The sequence below is a fragment of the Corvus hawaiiensis genome, chromosome 1 (assembly GCF_020740725.1).
Source record: "Corvus hawaiiensis isolate bCorHaw1 chromosome 1, bCorHaw1.pri.cur, whole genome shotgun sequence".
NCBI classification, from domain to species: domain Eukaryota; kingdom Metazoa; phylum Chordata; class Aves; order Passeriformes; family Corvidae; genus Corvus; species Corvus hawaiiensis.
The window spans coordinates 9,962,438-9,982,389 of NC_063213.1; the positions used below are offsets into that span (position 1 = coordinate 9,962,438).

Below are 19,952 nucleotides of genomic sequence, written 5' to 3' on the forward strand. Positions count from 1 at the left end.
CTCTGGTCTAACACGGCTTATTAGCTCCAGCTAAGTACTAATGACAACACATTGTGTCTTTCAGAAACATCTGGATGTCTCTGTTCTGTACAGGGACAGAAGTCTGTATACTGGAAAGGCTTGTTAAGCCCAGAGCAGTGCCCCCTGAATGCATGGAACCAGTCCAGGACCAGCACTACCTTGGAGCTAACAAGCCAAGTCGGAACATGGAAGGCTTTGACACAAAGGGCAGAGACAGAGTATTTCTGCACTAATTAGCTCAAAGGCAGTGCTGGACCAAAATGGGTTAAGCCTGGCTTGTCATGAACTAAACTCTGTTTTAAAAGCACTTGAACATCTCTGCACGCTCCTAATGCATGCACCTCCCTTATCCATGAATGACCACTGTCTTGAGATGATGGACTCCACTTACTTTAAACACAGGATTTTTTTTTTCTTACTATTTTCTATGCTGGCATTTATGATGTGCAGTGTAATTAATATTTCCCTACAATTATGGCATTCATAATGCCTCCATATAAAAGTTCTAGTTCTGTAGTTATTTAATAGCAAAAGGTACTACTTATTTCCTCATAGTCACAGCAGGTTTTCTGGCAAATGATGTATCTCCAATCACAGCATCCTCATAAAATAACAATAGATGCTACTTCAGTCTAAAATCAAATTTAAATTTTGCACGTTTATTTTGCATAGATAATTTCCTATATTATACCAACACTGGACAAACCACTGTGAGATAAATTTGATGTACACTTGGAAGTTGACATTAAAGCTTTTTTTTCTCACACAAAGTATGAAACTGGTGCAAACTCACTCTGTTGTTTAGAATTAGATAAAAAATATGGAGCTATATTTCTTTTGGCAGACTCTGTGCTGAATCAGGCATACACTTTTCATGAAGCATAATGCTGGTGTAAACACATGTCATGTCATATGTCATAAACATATGTCAGTTTACTCACAGGTAAACTTTTTAGGATAAACCTCTATTCCCAGTTGTGCATGAAAATGTAAAGACAGAACAGAGTGAAGAAAAAAAAAAAGTGCATTTTTGTATCTTAGTCTACATCTATACTTGCTAGACTTAGTCCTGAGTGGGGTTTTTTATTACCAGTTACACCCACAGGGAACTCACACATGTGAGTGCTGGCCATAGGGTGTCAGACCAAAGATCCACCTCCCCACAGTGTACTGTTTTCAACAAATGCCCCAGAATGTCTTTAGAAATTCTGCCTGTACAAGCTCCTCTGAGCACTGTGGGTAGCCTGCACCACACATGGCCAGGGACAGAGCAAGGAGAGGGAAGCTGAAAAGGGAAGAAGGATCCTGGCTGCTGTAGAGTCTACTTCAATCCTCATCATGTCAAGACTGCAAGGACAGCACCTCTGGATGGCTTGAACTCACTCCTTAGACAGCTTCATGGAGCAGCAGACACTGGGGGCTCTCTGCTCTGTGTCCCCCCTCTTGAGCCTGGTATTTTCTTTACAATGCCTAAAACCTAAGGCATCACCGGGGAGAAAAGGAACAGCATAACCTTCTCCTTAAGACTCTCCCATCCTCCAACTGTTTTCAGCTCCATGGATTTCTTGAGCCTGTTGTTATTAAGACTTTGTTCCCTTCCCCCAGATTCCCAAATTAAATGCCTAGCTGAGATTTTTACTGCAAAGAAAACTGTGTTGCTAAACTTTGTTCTGATGAAAAATTTACACTAATTTTCTGCATTAATACTTCTATGATCACAACACAGCAGACCTGCCTCTCAGGAAACACATTCAAATTATTTTTGTTTCAGTGCAGCTGGGAGTAAAGTACACAGTGAAGTGGGCTGGCACCACCAGCAAGACAGCTATCTTACAAAGCAAGATAAAGACTTGAGCTTATAGTGGATGGGTTTGGTTCAGCCAGAAAGATGGTAGAAAGTCCTGGAGAAGGCAGGGATGTGCATTCATTAGCCTAGCACAAGTGCTGCGATGGAGAGTACACAACACTCCCTGCTCTCCTAAGGGTAGCATTCGGATGACTTCATGGTACCAAGCCCAGTACCTAGAACACACCAGCAATTATGTACTTGTTCACCTGCAGGTTTGATGGTTGCACCACCACTGAAGCAAGAGAATAGCAGAAGAGCATGGCAAGAATAAAAAGTCATATACACACAGTATTGTGCTGTCCAGTATTAGAACTAAAAATAAAACGATCTTTGGAAAAGAATGAGGAGAAGAGTATCACCTAAAAGGACAACAGAGCCATGTTTACCAGTCTGCATGTTACTAGGCAGTGTTGGTCTTCTCCCATCTGAAAAGTGTAGTGGACATACCTGGAGGAACATGGTTATAGCCAGGACACAGGGCATTCTTGTCCGAGCCTGCATTCAGCTCAGGGGTTTCCCAAGTCATGGTTTGTGTGTCTCCAACCTGCAAAGGATTTCTTTGCCATGAACCTGCCTCGTATGCCCCTTAATTCATGGCAGGAGATTATGTTCTTGGTCTGGATGATGCTAATTTTGTGTTTCTTGTTTATGCAGCTTCTTCTCCCCCCTCCAAGTCCCTTTCAAAGAGAAGCAGTGCCTACAAATCGCCTGTTTACACACCAGTGCAGCGCTACTGGCAAAACCACACAGGCAGAACGATGTATTCCTACGGCAAGTACTTTCTACTCGGAAGGAAGTAACTTTATCATGTTTTCTTTCTAACACTGACGCAGTGGTGCGTTTTCTCTCCCCACAACCACGTAAGCAAGCAGGCGACTTGAGCCCTCACGATTAACCTTTTGGACCAGCAAATTCTTTCCCCAACCGAGCCACTGCAGCCCGAGAGGTGCCGGTCCTGCCCCAGAGCTCCGGCTCCCGATCGTCCTTGCCAGGGCCCTTCCCGGCCGGGCGGGAGGAAATGCGGCCCCGCTGCCTCGCACCGCCCCCCGCCCTCGCCCCGGGGAGGGGGGGCTGGAGAAGGCCCTGAGCCCGCTTTTTGTTGGAACAAACATTTCCCCGTGCCGATGAGGAAACCCGCCGCGGCCGGAGCTGGGGGAGGGGGATTTCCTTCCCATTGTCTGCCGGGCTCGGCGCTCCCGGCCCCCGCTCCCAGTGAAAGTGAATGGCCGGGAGGGACCCGCCGCAGGGCTCGTGTTAGACACCCAACTACTGCGGATAAATGCAGGACTCGGGGCTAGCCCAGCCCGGCTAGCCGGGCTTCAAAGCTGCACACTGATGAGCATTGAAAAGTCTTCACAATACACATAAAAATAAGTCAAAACGAGACAAAAATGCATCCTTTTTACCCTTCAACGGGCATTTGAAGGCTATATAATGCAAACAGTTACTCAGGGGACCTAGTGAGGATATCAAAATATCCCCAAACCTGGCCCATGAACACCCATTTATAAGCTCTATGCCTGTCTTTCTATACTTGATTTAATTCACTGCCCATCAGCTCAAGAAGATAACGTGGCTATGGTTGCAGACACTCCCTACATGTTTGCTTTAGGATACCCTGTTCTTTCCAAAATCAAATATTTGTATCCTGAAACAAATATTTGGAGGTGGTCCAGACTAGCCTTTATAAGTATGTTAAGTACAGGAGATTGTTGACAAGTGGTAGACTCTAGGTAAAAACCTGTACGGTAGGCAAGCCATAAGGCTTCTGCCCTCCATGTGCTTCCATGCTGGTGAAACTGCGGCCTGAGTATTTATTTGACAGCTCTCTATGGGTCCTGTGAGAGATAAAGGGCTAAAACCTCTTTATACTGAAGATAGCTGAACTTCTGCCTTAAATAAATATTTACATAGGTAAGGAGAAGGCACTGCGGCAGAGCAATAAATCTTTCACTAGAGAAGCTGAGACTGGCTTTGGAGCTTTGTTTTGGAGTTATGGCAAATCCCCCCAGGCGACCCAGTTGTTGGGGATACCTGGCTGTTTGGGGTGAAGAATTAAAAATGGTTATGTGGCTGCTAGCTATGTTTGTTTGTCCTCTGATTCTGGATGCAAAAATCAGTGTGCCTTAACCATGCTGGCTTGAGCAGTGCTGTTGGCTTGACTGCACGGTAGAAACAGCAGAAACTATAATGACCCCAACTTCTTTTTTCTTCCCCCGTATGTAAATATAGCTCAGATGCAATTTGAACAGAGATGGTTTCAAAGAAAGCTAAGACAGGCAAGCCAGCAATATCCCATGGAAACTTGGCATATATTTCTATCTAACTTCTTTTGAAAATGACATGCCTTAACGAAATCACAGCCAAACATCACAAATAAATGCTTAAAATAAGGTAGTATTTTTGTAATTATATTGACAGTAAATCCCTTTTTACTTAAAAAAATTGCCTGTAAATTTCATTTGCTTTTTATTAATACAAGCAATATAATGCAGTTAATAAATTATAGTACCACTATTGGGTATCTGCCCAATGCCTCAAGCACTCTTTGAAAGCAGATTACCAGCACTTTCTTTCCTATCTATTTATTTTAGATAATGTAAAATGTTCTTTCATATTTAAATGCATAACAGAAGTAAGACTTTATCACAACTGTGCAACTAACCATTATTTGCATTTTATTTTCAAAGTGGACGTAAAGTCCTGATGCAGCAGTCTCAAAGAAACTGTGTGGGTTTAGCCACTACTAGAAATCCTATTTACTGGACATACAGGAGAAACTTTCACTGTTCAGTGTACAAACTCTGTTTAATCTTTGACTGATCAGGCACAATGGATGCATCTTTTTCAACATTAGCACTACTATTTCCTTCTACTATTTTAGTAATATTAACAACCACTCATATGGCTCAATTTTTTTCATACATAAATGCTTATAGAATTAAGCTTACAGTATATTTTAATAAAAGTAAAGTTCTAGTCAAGTTAATTAATTGTGAAGTGTGTTACTTATCCATTAATAATTCCTGAAGCATTTCAGAAACTTCAGAATATATTTTCCTAGACATTCATTAATATTTATCTCACAGTCCATAAAAAACAGTGTAAAACGTACATGCTCTCTTGCTACTTACATATATGTTCCTATAAAGTTATGTATTTTGTATTACTATGTATCTCCCAACCCTGCAGTGCAAGAATGGCTAACAGTTGGACTCAATGATCATAAAGGTCTTTTCCAATCTAAATGATTCTATGATTCTGTGGTCTACAGTTCACGACGTGTTGACAACTCTGAGACAGGCCGTTGATTCTCTATGTTCTAGTTTCTGTTGCTCAAGGTGAGTGTCTACTTTTAAAAACATTATCTGTCATTTCTTCAAGTTGGACTTAATGATAGGAGGAATTTCCATGTATCAAGTCGGATAAGCACCACATTTTCCCTCTGCAACAAGAGAGGGTCCAGACCGAAGACTGTGACAAAATACATACATAATAAATATATAATAAATAGTTAAAGATCCGTTTCAAATGCATTATTAAAAAAAAATAATAAAAGAAACAAACAGCAACTCCAGCAGACACCACTAGAGTTCTCCTTCTCCCAAATATCCCTAGCACCATCCTAAACCCTGTTTACCCCAGAAACCTGAACTGTGGACAGACAGAAGAGGAGAGAGAGAGAGAAAATTCAGACACAATAAAACTCTGAGGGGAAAAATATGTGGAAGGAGGAGGCAGCAGCGGCCTGGGGAAGGGATTGAAAAGTTTCCCCTGGCTTAACTTCTCCCCCCCTGCAGCAGCAGAAGCAGCGCCAGCAGCACAAGGTGAGAGAGACTTTTAAGTCTGGGGAGGAGGGGTGTGTGTGCGGGAGGGGGGGTGAATTTACAGCCCTGTGGATATTTCTGTGTCTGCCTCCCTGGCTTTGGGGTGCGAGAGACGCCGTGTCTCATGCTGGGTGGATTTTTTTTTTTTTAATATGATGGAGGATTATAAACATGGCGCCTTAAAAAAACTACAAAATCATGTACACACTGTTCCAAGGAGATGGGGGAGAGGGGACAGGGGAAGGGCTGGGCACCAGGGGAGGGGGCAATCCTTCCCCGCGGGGTGCCATATGAGGAGGGGGGAGCAATTATACTTAATAATAAAATGTGTGGGGCTGCGGGGGGGAGATGGAAGGCGGGATTTTTTTTTTTATTATTATTATTATTTCATTTTTCGGAGTGGGCAGGATTATCTGGCAGCCCGCTTGGAAACCGAGGAGGAGAAGGGGACGGCGGCGGAGCGCGTGTGATTATTAACGGCGATTATTTTTGTCCCCACACCTTCCCCGGTCGAATTTCGGCTGGGAGGCGGCGGCGGGTCCTCCGTGCCCCCGTGCCGAGTTGCAGCCAGCCCCGGGGCCGGGGCGGGAGGAGGTGGGGTGGGGAGAGGGGCGCTCCGGAGAGAATCGCCGCTTCCAGCGCTCCGCGCGGGCCTGCAGGGCGCGGGGGAGCCGGGGACTCGCGTGAGAGGCGAGGCCGGGCAGGGTGTGGTGCAGCCCGGCCTCGGCCCCGTCACCCCCCGGTCCCGCTTTCTCCCACACGCGGGGCCACCGCTTTGCTCCCCACTCTCTCCCGCTTTCCTTTCGCTCACACACCCCTGCCGCCACCGCATTTCCTCGCTGGGGAGGGGGATGCCTGCTTGGAGGACGGGTCTTGGCCCGAGTAATGGCAGCTGCTCGACAGCGCCGAGGCTCCACAGGAGAGAGACGGCGGGGCTCCCGCAGGCCGGGCGAGGGGCCATGGCTGCCGTGCCCGCGGGGGACAGGGGAGGGGACGGGGAAAGGGTGAACTCAGAGCCCCGGCCCTCCTCGCCCGGCGGCTGCGGGCGGTGCCACCCCCGTAGCAGGGACGGCCTCGCCGCCCGGCGGGGCACCGGGGCCCCGGGATAGCCTCGTCCCCCGGCACACCCCCGGGGGCTTCCTCGCCTCCCTTGTGTGCACTGGGGCAGGGCCTGGGGAGAAAAAAGGGGCGATTTCTCCGCTCTCCCCCCTCCCCCCCGGCTCCCCGCGCCCTCCGGGAGCTGCGCCCTCGCTGCCCCCAGCCGAGAAGGGCCCTCCCGGGGCTGTGCCGGACTCGGCGGGTCTGGGAATGCGAACTGGCGACGGGCTCGCTTTTGTCGACGGGCTCGCTTTTGTCGGCGTTCTGGGGAGCTTTGTGTGTGTGCACCCCCGAAGCCGTGTTTGCAGATAACTCCCTCGGTGCACTTTGTGGGGTGTTCGCCTTCTCCCGCTCCCTCAGGGCTGCTCAGAGGCCTGTCTCCTTTCTTTTCGGGGAAAGGATGGAAGTGTAGGTGTGGGAGTGCCCGTGGTAAGGATGATGAGGAGTTTCGGTGCGCTTTCCTGACCTTTCGTGTGCTCCAGACAGCAGCCCCCCTGTAAAATGCTGATGTTAAAGATTTGGGAAACTTCGTGTGTCTTTTGGGGCTTATCCTGAAACCAGCAGACTTTGGGAATTTGTTTTTGGTCTTCTGTGAACTTTACAGATGCTGGATATGGGGTGGCTTGAGAAGAGGAAAAGGAGTGAAAAAACTTTAATTCAGTGCTGGTTGGTTTTATGATTTAACCTGGAATCATCTGGCATGGTCTCTGTATTGTGGGAGTAATTCTATTTTTTGTAGTTTTAAGAAGATCCTATTGCAGTAGAAAAGAAAAAGAGTAGTAAATGCTTTCTTGTCCTAGATAATGCTGATATTTTTTCATTTCTGTTGCTTTTGTAGGAAATCATTTAATTCTTTAGGGGTGAATGCTGAGACAGGTGTCAGGAGGGAGGAAAATGGGAGGAGAAATGCCAGTTTGTGGTTCAGGTTGCACTCCTTTGGGTTCTTCTAGTTCCTCATCCTTCAGTGTGAAGGACCTGGCATCTCTCCACTTTTTTTTTTTTTTTTTTTTTTTTAATTATCAGCCACTCTTGAGTGTGTTACAGAAAGTCTTTAGGGAAGTAGATTGTTTGCTGACTAATGTTTTGTATAAAAGTGGAAGTGCCCACAAAATAATTCCCACTTCTATGGGATTTATGGCATTAATTAATTCCCACTGTGGATCTATGGCCTTAAAATGTCAGCTTTTCCATGCCTAAACAAACCCTCTCTGCTTTGACCAGATAGTTGCATGGGGAAGGGAGGGAAGGGAATGGTTCATGGGGTAAGTAGCTCAACAGAGAGCACTTGATCTCGCTGATGATGAGTTTGGTTTTAGTGAGTGGAGAAAAAAGTGACTGTGTTGATGACTTTTGGGTGTGCTGTGGATGGTGGTCTCTGCATCTGCAGCTGATACTTGGTATGGGTTTCAGTAGCAAAGGTCTCAGAGAGAAAAATTACTCTTCCACTCCACCTTATGAACTGGATAGTGTGATGGAAATTGTCTTGTGTTGAAGTCAGCTTTGTAAGGGGAGTCTGTGGATGTTGGGTGGGGGTCTGAAAACCTTGGTGATAGAAGATACTCTTTGACATATTGAAGCTTTTTAGCGAAAGTTTTACAGGGTAGTTCACCTCTGAAGGAAGGTGGTGTTTGTTTTGTTTTTTAAATCTAAGCAAGCACTTCCAGCTATTAAATATAAATGTAAAAAACCAAATTGAGTTTGTTCACCATAAATCAAAATTCCTAGTAGTTTGACTTAGTCCTTCTGTAGTATGAGCTAGAGCAATGCTTCATAACTTTTCAGGACAAAAAATGAGCACTATTGGAGTGACAAGGATTTCATGACTGGAACTGCTGTGCAGCCAGTATGTGACTGGGAGGTCATGTGCTGTGTGTCCATACTGTTTGCAGGCAGTAGACATTCTGTGGGCATCTACTGTTCAGGTGTCCTGGGTTTTCCCCTGCCTTGGAGCAGAGAGGAGAAGGGAGTGTTCAGGATGACCTGAGGCTTCTGCAGCAGAAGAGCCTGGATCATGTTTTCAGCCTAAGGTCATCTTAAAAACAAGTGAGAAGGTGAAAGGCTGTGAAGTGGGTTTGGTATTTCTGCCTGCATGTAAATAAAACATACTGGGTGTAGTTAGTGACGTGATGCTCCCTGAGAAGATGGACTATGAATTTGGCCTCAAACTCATCTTGAACTGGCTCAGGCTCCATCTAGACTGTTGAGCATTTCTACCAGTGCACCACAGCTTGGGGACCACTGAACTGTGCCATCTGCAGTCACTGGGTTAGAATAAAATACTTCAAAAGGAACTAGATGAAAGTTAACATTGAAGATGTTCCCTTAATTTTAGGTAACTAAATGCCCCCATAGATGTCTGCATTATCTAGTTAGTTAGCAAATTGTCTCATTTCACGCAGTTTGAGAATGAGGGGGAATTTTAGAATTAGCAGACATGTTTTGAAATTGAGGACCCAACTTCAGTCAGCTAAGTTCACGAATTTTGGACATACCTGTAACTAGTTTTCATAGTATCTGCCTTCCACAGTGTTTCAGAACATTTATCTCTGGAAGTCTGTGAGGACTTCAGGCAGTGTCAATCAGGCTAAAAGTTCTGAAAGTGTGCTGTGATGTGAAAGTGTGTGAAAGGTGATGATGAAGATGTTTTTGGGAAATTTCTGGTTTGCTTCTTAAATGACTTTTTAGCTGGATCCAGATTAGCATAAATTTCAGTAAAACTTGTATTTTACCCATAATGCAGGTTGTTACAAATGCTAACTAGAACTATAAACAAAATTAATCTGTGCAAGGCATACGTGCCTCACACCAGTGATGAACTTGGTTGGTAAAATGTGGAATTGTTTAAAATTACTGGCCAAATGCACACAAGGTTTTACTTTCCTGAATGAAGTAGGGTTTGGAGATTTTTTCAAAAGTTAGGTCAGAATTGTTGGAGCAATTTTTTTCATATCTATCCAGCAAATACATAAATTTGTTTCAAATCCTGACCCCTGATTTTATTAATTGCAGTGGTTTTCCTTCCATATAACAGGACTTTGTTTAGCCATTCTTCTTGCCCTGATTGTTTAGGAGGTAATGTCAGATCATGTTCTTTATCTGCAGAAGGTTTTGTGCCTCAGTTTTTGTTGGGTTTGTTTAGTCTCAGGATGTGGTGAACACTCCCATTGTACGTGTGTAGTACCTGGAGCGTGGTGCCCTTGGTAGCTGGGCAGTGCAACGTATGTCATCTTTCATATAGCTCATACATTTTAGGCTGTCAAGTGTTGCTTGTGCTAAACATTGTGAGCAAAGATTGTTCTTGTCAGGTTCTGGATCATTTTTCATCAGTTGAATGTAAATTTAGCTCATAATTGGGTTATTGTTCTAAGGTTTAATTTTCCAGTCGTGAGAGTACAGCCTGCAAAATAGGTAATTTATAAGATGACGTAATGACTCCATTTTTCAGGAATTTATTTGTTATTGGCGAGAGTATAAGAAATGCAAAACAAATGTGGTAAACTCCACAAACCCCTTAATTCCTGGGTGTAGTGCAGGTAACTGGGAGTAGACTGATTGACACCAGAGTGGCTGTGTACAGTACAATAACCACTGTGGCCTCAAGCCTGCACAGCTGAACTCCTGTGGCACACGGGGCCATCTGATTTCCAAGGCCTCTCCACAGGCAGCTCCCAGAAACACCAGAGCTGGATCAAGCCCATTTTTTTCACCATATTTTCAATCGTAGTCTTTAAACACAATTTTATCATCTATTTAAACCAATGTCTGCCAGCAAGTAAGTTGTGAAAGCCTGAACTCTGTCTTCTTGTTTATTTCTATCATGCTGCGAATATTGAATTATATAAAAAAAAATTTAAGGGTAAACCTAGCATTTTAGTAAGATTTCATTCATATTTATTTATTCTCTTTTTTTTCTCCCTGAAACTACCAGGGTCTTTTAAATCCTCTGGGCAGGCGACAGCAGGCACAGTGGTGATACATACTGACATGTCCATGAACCCAAGTTAAAGCTCATGGTGTCTAATTTTAGCCAGCTTTGGTAATATCCCATTGGAGCCTAATCCCATAGCTATACCATGTAGATAAGAACAAAGTGTAGCCATTGAGAGTTTTGTGTATAAAAAGACTGGTTTTGATTTTCTTCCAATCTCTCATTTTACACTTCACTAGAATGCAAAAGTGTTTGTTATGAAAATGCAGAGAAAAGTATACTATTGGTTAAAAAGGCAGTTATACTTGTAATTTCAAAATTAGAAATATATTTAAAAATGTAAGTAAAATATGGTTTATTGGTATACTTACTAACAATCAGAATATCTTTGCATATACCTTTACACTGTATCCAGTTTGAAATTCCAAGGTTAAATAATTGCAGAATAAAACATTGTGAATTAATGATTATGAGTCTTCATACAACTCTCACTTGTAGTATTATATAAGACTAATTCTTAAAAATAATTTCAACACCAGACACAGTGAAATTTAAAGTACTAAAATCCACTAGTTCATTAAAAATTATTTTAAATATACAACAAAAATACCAGTAATATCCCATTCACCTTTTTTTTGTGGAAATTGCATTTTTTTGCATGCAAAGGACTGGGCTCTAATTTATTTTTTACCCATAATAGGATACTATTGATTTGAGGTCTAGTAATTGAAAAAAAGAAGAGTTAAACATATTCCTGCTTACCTCTCATTTCTCCTATATTTGTTAATATGTTAAATATTAAACCTACTTGCATTATATTCACATCTGTGATTTTAATGCAGCTGACTGAACTATGTTTTGGTTACAGACTGTAGGACTCTGCTAGTAGGTGTAGTACTCCAAAGCAGTGTTTTGGCAACTGGGTATTTGATCCCGTTAACTTAGGGCATGGCATTGTTATCTGGTCTTTTAAAGAGAGGTGGATGGGAGTTGCATGCTGTGACTCACGGGACATGGCACTTAGTTTACTAATTTTAGCTGAGTGATTCTTATCTGTCAACCTTAGGTTTTATTTGAACCTTCTGGAAAAGCGAGTAAGTGAAACAAAATGGAGTTGAGAGAAAATGATTAGCAGAGTCCCAGAGTAGCTAGAAATAGTATACAGTGAAAAAGAAATTAAAAGTATGTAAGATATGTTTATTGCTCAACAAATCTTTAAGATCTGAGAGACTGATCTGAGAGCTTTATCTTTCTTAGCACGCTATCATTTTCTGTTAAGTCTCACACAACATTTATGCATTCAGTAAGAGAGGATCTCACACTACAGATACCTGTTTGCAATTACAGATGCTTCTCAAGTCAGAAACCAAGCACCAGCCAAGCCTGCATTGGCTGCTTGTGCCTTATTACTATTTTCTTGGTGTCATTGCTTGTAAAAGAAAACTTCTGAAGAGGAGAGAGTCTGTGCCTTGCATAACACTGCAGTGTGTGCATTCACATGCACAAATTAAAGTGGAAATTCTGCCTCAGAATGGTGGGGGGTTTCTCCAGTTTTCCTTCTGGTCGGTTGTTAATTTTGTGATCAGTGTCTTATGAGCTGTCATTGACTTCAGAGACAAGTTGAAACCCAGAGTTTATGCATAATCTCCTTCCCCCAAGCAATTACTAGGATCCAGGTTCAAAATTGTACAAAATCAAAACAAAGGAATTGCTATTTCATAAAATGTAATCACAGGCCACACAGTCACTGATTGTTCACTGATGAAAATTGATATTCACTATTCACTGCAGAAAATTCATTGTTACCCATAGATTAATATTAATATAATGATGGAGACCTTGATCATATAAGCACTTGTTTCCCACAGGCATGAAAATGCATAGGCCTTGGAGCATACTGATGAATAAGTTTAGTTTCACAAAATAGTTTTAAAAATTAAAACCTTATGTATGACTCCAGTATTCCAGGAAGAACACAGTTAAAATTTGCCAATACAATTTTATGTAATGCTGTATTTTTAATTCTTTTAATGGAGCTGCATAGCAGTGTTACATGGGCATTTTTATGCCTTCTCAATATTAACAGTATGACTGTTGGTTTTTTTGCACATGCTAAATTTTACATTGATGATTTTCATTGAAGCTAAGGCACTTTTCCTACATGTACATTAGTCTTTGAAGGAATTAACTGCTTTTGAAAGAACAGAGAAAACGTGGATTAGTGTTAGTGATCACTGTTAGTGATTTCTGCCATTTTCTGTATATCTTAAATCCTGTGTGTTATAGAAAACCTTAATTATAGATAAAGAAAATGGTAAAAGAAGAAATTTCTACTGGAAAAGCCAATACTATTATGAGAAGAAAGGTTTATTTTTAATAATATATTTATTAGGAAAGCTAGAAAACAGATATGTCAGGAAACTGTATTTTAACACTGTTTCAAAATTACAGAAATTGTGAATGTGCAAGCAGATTAAGTAATCAATTTTTTTTTCCCATATAACATAAATTAAAAACCTGAATTCTGAAAGTTTTCTTGATTCATCCTGTTCTTATCATTTACCTGACAACAGTAGGCAAATCTAGGCAATCCTTTTTGCTCCATGCAACAAATTGTTTAGAGTGGGTAATGTTCTCCTCACCTTGTGCTTCTATTCCTTCTTTGTTAAACACTCACAATTGCAGAAAACTTTTTTCTTTCTTTTTAATTAAAAGCGAAGAATTGTTATTAGTTGTTTTCCTAGGAACCAGATTGGCACCATTTTTAGCTTCACATAACTATAGTTGAGAATTTAGGACGTTCCTAAGAACTGGCTGCATGGACCTTTTCTCGGGAAGCTTTGGTGTCAGTCATCACATGCAAGCTGACACTTGAATATAATACAGCACACTGAATAATTTGGCATTGGCACTAATATTAAAAAAAAAAGATAATTTAATTTTTTTTTCCCAAATAAAAATAGCTTTCTCAAAACTTTTCTTGGTCATAGTGAAATGTGAGGAACAATGAGAAGGGATGTACACTTTGCTCACAGATAACTCAGGATGTCCCACCTCTTAGCAGTCTGACTAGAATGGAATATCAGGCTGTTTAAAAGCTGCCATATTAAAATATTGTTTGTTTCTTTGTTTGCGTGTTAAAAGAAAATGTTTTGTTTCACTGACATTACTTTCTGAAGGAGAGTGCTGATGCATACCTGGGAGCATTTCAGACTGACAGTGTTGGAAAGTGAGAAACATGGACACTCTCAATCTGTAATTGTGTCTTTCAGTTTTGTAGCTTTGTCTTCATCTTCTGCTTACACTGACCTGAAGTAAATAGACTTACAGGAAATACTTGTTGTAAGAAAGAGATTCTTCGTTTTCCTGCACACTTTCCACTCTCCTGGCTCCCAGAAGGCTTCTTTGTAAATGTCCTAATTGGAAGCATACTCCTAACTTCTCTCTGGTTCCAGACATGAGATTTCCTCTTTTTATTGAACTTGCACCTTTTAGGAAATACAGATTAAGAGCCAACCATCTCCAGGAACCAGTTTTATTGATTTTTTAAATTCATGCTGATATTCTTTTTCTCAATAGTTTTAAAAAGTATTATAAAAATACCCACATTTCCGGTCAACCAAATATTAGCCTAAGTTGTAGCACTAATTCCTGAAAACATGGAGCTTTCAATAAAATGGAAGGATTTTTGTTCCTCACACAGGCACAGGAAATACCAATAAATATCAGCTAAAGCTGCGTGGTGGCGCAGATGCTTGGAGTACAGGTGCACCAAGGAGTGAGGAGCTGAACATGGTTTGCTCTGCCAAATTAGTGGATAAGCAGTTACAGTGTTTCCTGGGCCAGTGGGAAGGAATGGTATCCAAATTTCTGCTTGGCTCTTCTTCAGGAGAACTGCCTTTCTTGATCAAACTAGCATGTCATGTAATCCAGAGTCTTGTTTCCAGCCATCAGATGTCTCCTAAAAAGGTGTCAAAAATCAGGCAATTTGCTGAGGTTGAAAGCTACAGAATACTTGTTTTCTGTACTATTTCCAAACAACAGTAATTTAGATTATGGCTCCTGTTTTTACAGGAGCGATAGTCTAAATGTAGAAGTTTTATTTGTTCCATTTTTTTAATGTGTTAATTTCTCTTTCCTGTAGTAGATGAGTATTTTAGCTGTAATGTTGAAGCCTACTGCTTTTTAGGTCAAGCCTGTTCTGTCCTCTCTACATGCCTTGCAGCCTCCCACTGCAGTGCTTTTTGTCTTTGCACTTTCCGAGAGCTTCTTCCTAGGTTGCAGAAAAGAGCCATGTCATACCTGCTTCTCTGAGGGATTTGGTGGAGATAAGAGACCTTGAGGGTCGAGTTAGTGAAAAGCCATAGTGGTTGTCTGTTGAGTACCAGTAAGAGCTGGGAAATGCACATTTGAAAGGAAGAAAGGGAGAGTTTGTTGTGAGATGGACATTAAGTGGAAGTCAGGTACAGCCTTGTCACAAGAGACAGGAGGCAGGACCACTGACTTTGCTAATGTCATTTGGTGCAGCTCTGTTGACTTTAGTAGAGCAATATTAGTTTACACCTGCAGAAAATTTTCTGAATCTCTGGGAATGAGAATATAAAATGAAGTATTTATGGGTAAGTGACAGAGAGAGTGCATGTGAGAGAGAGCGCGCATGCACACACTTTCAGGCCTGATTGATTATATGAAAAAAACCCTGGAGTTGAAAGAACATTATTTTAAATTAACATTCATTATCTTCACGCGTGAGATAACAGTTCACTTTGGACCAAATCCTAACACCATTATGTTTCCTGAGCAGAGACTGCTTTTTCCTTGAGTGAGGTTATTCAGTATGAGAATGGCAAAATGTAGTCAGATCTTTGACAATTAAAATATATGGTTTAGTCACTATATATTAGAATAAAGCTGTGTTATTTCTGTCAGGAAAACATGTATCTTTTTTCTTTTTAAAAGAAATTATTGCATTTTCTTTGAAATGTGAAATAAAAAGTAAGGTGTCTATTTTTTAGGTCTGATCTTATGCCCGGAAAAGCTTGCAGCCATTTTAATTCATGCTGCATTCATTGATCTAGCAGTTAAATCATTTAATCAGTGTGCAGCTAGGTCTTCTACCTACTGGACACTGTTAAAGTGTTCAGTAATACACTTTGGGTTATTGGCTTCTAAATGTTGCTTTTGGGGAAAAAAAAAAAAAGAAAACAAAAAAGAAAAACAACCTATGAACACCCCAGTTAGCTGATGAACATTATAAAGGAAAACACAATGTGAATTCATGGTCTTATCACTCAACTGTTTTTTGTCCTGTACATAATATAAGTAGAAAAAAGCACATCATAGCAAACAAAGAAAAAATCTGATTTTTATATTCTTTGGCAGTTCTTTTAAATACAGAGTTTAAGTCATCTAATTAGGTAGCAGCTTGCTATGAAATATTTTCATAACAGATATAGTTTGTGAGCATGAAAATGAAAGCCACATTTTAAAATTATAAGCCCAAATAACTTTCTGAATTTAAATATTACTCTGAAAATGGCTTATTCTGTAAGTATAATAATGTGAAAGAAAGTGGGAGAAGTTTGTATTTTATGTCAACAGCACTAGAAAACTTAATAGCTTAGACTTAAATGCTGCAACTATAGAAACCCAGTCATCTAAATACATAAAAAGGGAAATAAGTGTAGCAGCAGCTAATAGGTGGCAGTGACAAGCAGAGGAAAATGTCATGATGCTTTTAAGTGTCCTGTATTTTCTGAGGGAGTTACTCACAATGAAATAAATCTCCCCTTGGTATGCAATAGGCAAGTATCTTGTCCAGGGAGAGATGGTAAATTCCTTGGCAGTGATGCACTTGGCACCAGCAGTTTTTTAAAGGGTCACCCGTGTGCTTTTCAGTTATTTCTCTGTAGAGATGAAAAGGGAAGTTCATGCTCTTGTGAGGTATTGTTATCTGTCTGAGTGCAGGTGGAACAAGAAAGTCATGTTTCATATGAAGATGGGAACTGTATTTCCCTCTTGTTCGATGAAGGCTCAGAATCCAGACGTGCCAATTCCATCTGTTTGTGTCGGGATCCCTTGGCGTATTTCCTTGTGCTTTCCTGATGTACACTGAAAGCTTCATCAGATGAGAGGCTATGATCGTGTTAAGTATCTCTCTGTATATTCAGCAGGGAGACTCTGAACAAAGGAGAGGGTCAGTTGTTCATCTTATTTGGTGTTTATTTAGTGAATTTTTCAATGGTTTCACTCTCCAACTTCTAATAGCTCCTCTGCTTTATCATGTTAGTTTATTACAATTTTGGTACAACTTCTTGTTATACTTTCACCTGGGAATTCTGGGATGTCATTCCTTTTTTGAAGTAATGTCATGATATATGTACATGAGGAGTCCGACAGTAGAGGAGAAATTTGACTAAAGGTTTCATGAATGCCATCCCACTGCTGAGTAAGACCTCACTGAGCCAGTTGAAATAGGGATCTGATACTTTTGCTCTCTTGCTTTTGGAAGAACATTGAAAGGGCTGCAAACTCAGACGAATGTGCTGTGTCCTCACTGTGTATTTCTTTATCACTAATAGGGGATTCAGTCATGGAAGGCAGCTCGGTGAGGTTAAAGAAAGAAAGGTGCTGAAATCAGCTGCATGTCAAAGGAAAATGAGAATTCAGTGACAATAAAAGCAAAGTGTCAGTGTTAATGCAACATACTTTCAGGTTTTGAAGAGCTGAAGATGCCTCTTAAAAGCAGCTTTGGGTGGCTGAATTGCAGTTTAGGAGCTGTCAAAGGACAGGGTGTTAAAGAAGGCTAAAGTCCTGGCAGGAGAGCAAACAAGCGTCCCCCGTGAGCTCAGCCCGTTCTGGTGGGTGTGGTGACCAGATGATTATCAAACAATACATGAAGTGCAATATTGCAGTGGGTATCAAACATTTTCACATCTATGTTGCTAAACTTGGGAAACAAAAAGAGCTCTTGACAGCATGAAATTACAGCCCTGGTTTCCAACGTTTCTTCTGAGTTCCACTGAATTAATGAAATTACCTGAGCTGCCAGACCGGGTGGAGAGCTGCTGGTGAGCTGCTGTCGCAGGAACCCCCACATCGGGCAGAAGTGCTGATTTACAGTCTCTTTGTCTTGAATTTAAATGATGACCTTCACTTCCTGCATCTCAGACTACAGCAGGCTGCAATGGAGGTAGCCTTGAGACGGCGTTTGGTAATGAAGCTCTAGCACCTTTGATAGCTGTGGTAGATAATCAGAAAGTGATAGATGATGGTGTACTGTGTTTGGAAATTTCATTTAAAGTATATATGTATGTACTTATGATTTTGACCCATTCAAGCCATTTGTATGATCTGTTGGTGTTTTCCACAAGAGTAGGGATGTTGGCCTGGCTGAATTCCAGTTTGGCTAATTACATTCTGAGTACCTACATTTCTGTAAAGTTTCATCTGGATTTTGTTACTGTTGTTTATTTAAATAGTAATGCATATGTACTTGGAAACATATAAAATAACAGCACAGGATAAAAAAAGTTAGGAAAATCCCTGCTCCAAATTACATTTAGTATTTGTGCATGAATAAAGTGTGGCATGATACAGTACAGAAAAAATATGAAGTGGCATAGTCAGTAATAGCATTCATAGAAGAGGTAGGTTTTCAGAGTTTATGAAATAGGTTAAGTTGCTGAGTAGTGTGCACTGTTAAACATATGATATATTATGCAGCAGGAATGGATATAATTCACTGGTAGGAGAAATAATGCTTGTTTGTATTGTAGTTAAACTGTATATATTTTTACAAGGTTATCATGCATGGATTTTACATGTGTGTCAACAAGGGAGCGGGAGCCAATTTATGCGGTGATGTCAAAAGGACTTAGGCAATCACAGATCTGCATGTGGCAATCAACTGCTGGCACAGAAATGTTTCTCTTCTACATACAAAGGCATATTTTATCATTTACCACTCAGTCTCTCAGAATCCTGCTTAAATTACAGTAGGAAGGACTTGCTGTTTGTTACTGTAGACTAAGATGTCGGTGAAAAAGAACCCAAGCCACATCCTGTTGTGGAGAGTTATTTTGAAGAGATATGAGCTTCAAAGCTGCAAGCTTGCTCTTAAAACTGATGGGTATTAATAGTCAATATTAACCAAGAATAGATTTCCAGAGGACTTCAAAATAATCCAGTATTAGACCATACTGCATAACCATAGCAGTCTAATATTTACAAGAACTGTCGCAGTGTTATCCTAAAAATAACTTGTTTATTTAGAGATGTTTAATCCAGTGTGTATATACCCCATTAGACAAAGATATTAGAAGTAGATGGAAAAGCAGTTTTCATTTTGAAAATGATTTCAAGAAAAGTGCTTTTGACTAGTATTTGTGAGTGAAATCATACCCAACTCAAATAGATTGTTCACAAAAAGAGGTTTAGGGTTTCTTTGTTTTTCTAGAAATGGAAAAAATTGTTTTGAAGATATCTTAGAATTTGCACATTAACACTGGTGTTTCTTATTGTTAGTAGTTGTTTTTACATAACTTCATTTCTAGTAAAAATAGTAAATAACGTACTATGTACTTCCGCAACAGAAAGATTTACGACAATGTATGTGCTTCTGAAAATTGCTGTTCTTTTAATTTTTGTCTGTTCAATGGCTTGGCCTTGTTTTTGGAAAGAATTTTCCTGTGTAACCCAACTTAAATAATTTTACCTATTTCTTCTGTATGAAACCCAGTGAAAATGCCATGACAAGCCCTTGTGACGGCAGCCAACCTGTCATGTGTAAGTGAAAGGATTGAAGCCCCATTTGTCAGTGCTTTGGGACAGACAGGTATCTTACCCACTTTAGTGTCTGTCTAGCTGGATATTTTTCTGTCATCTGTGGACTTTTTCCTATGAAAAAAAATCAGGAATACTTCAATGAGGAAAGCCATCCAGCATCCACATGCTGCACATTATGGGAATGAGAACCATGTGGCTTCTTACCTTTTTTTTTTTTTCCTCCTTCTGTATCATTTATTAAAGCTGTTATGGAATATCTGCTTAAGGCTAAAAGAGTTTGAATTCTCACTTAGCTTCATTAAGGTCTTGGGCTTGGTGTTTACTGCTTCTGCTTTCATCAAGGCCACTTCCTCAGAGGCTTTTGCAGGAGCCACATATGTTCCTATGAATAACATTCTTCATTTTCTGTCTCAAATCATGGTAGAATTATACTTTTTAATCA

The 19,952-nt window shown here is 40.8% G+C and overlaps 1 protein-coding gene across 3 annotated transcripts in view; it reads left to right on the forward strand.

Annotated features, from left to right (window-relative positions):
- Window positions 1-5,478: 5,478 nt before the first annotated feature.
- ZMYND11 (zinc finger MYND-type containing 11) overlaps window positions 5,479-19,952 on the forward strand; it is a 105,556-nt gene continuing 91,082 nt past the window's right edge. For all 3 annotated transcript variants that reach the window (XM_048328640.1, XM_048328721.1, XM_048328818.1), the window contains exon 1: window positions 5,479-5,697. The gene's annotated coding sequence lies outside the window, so the exon portion shown is untranslated. The remainder of the gene's footprint in view (window positions 5,698-19,952) is intronic.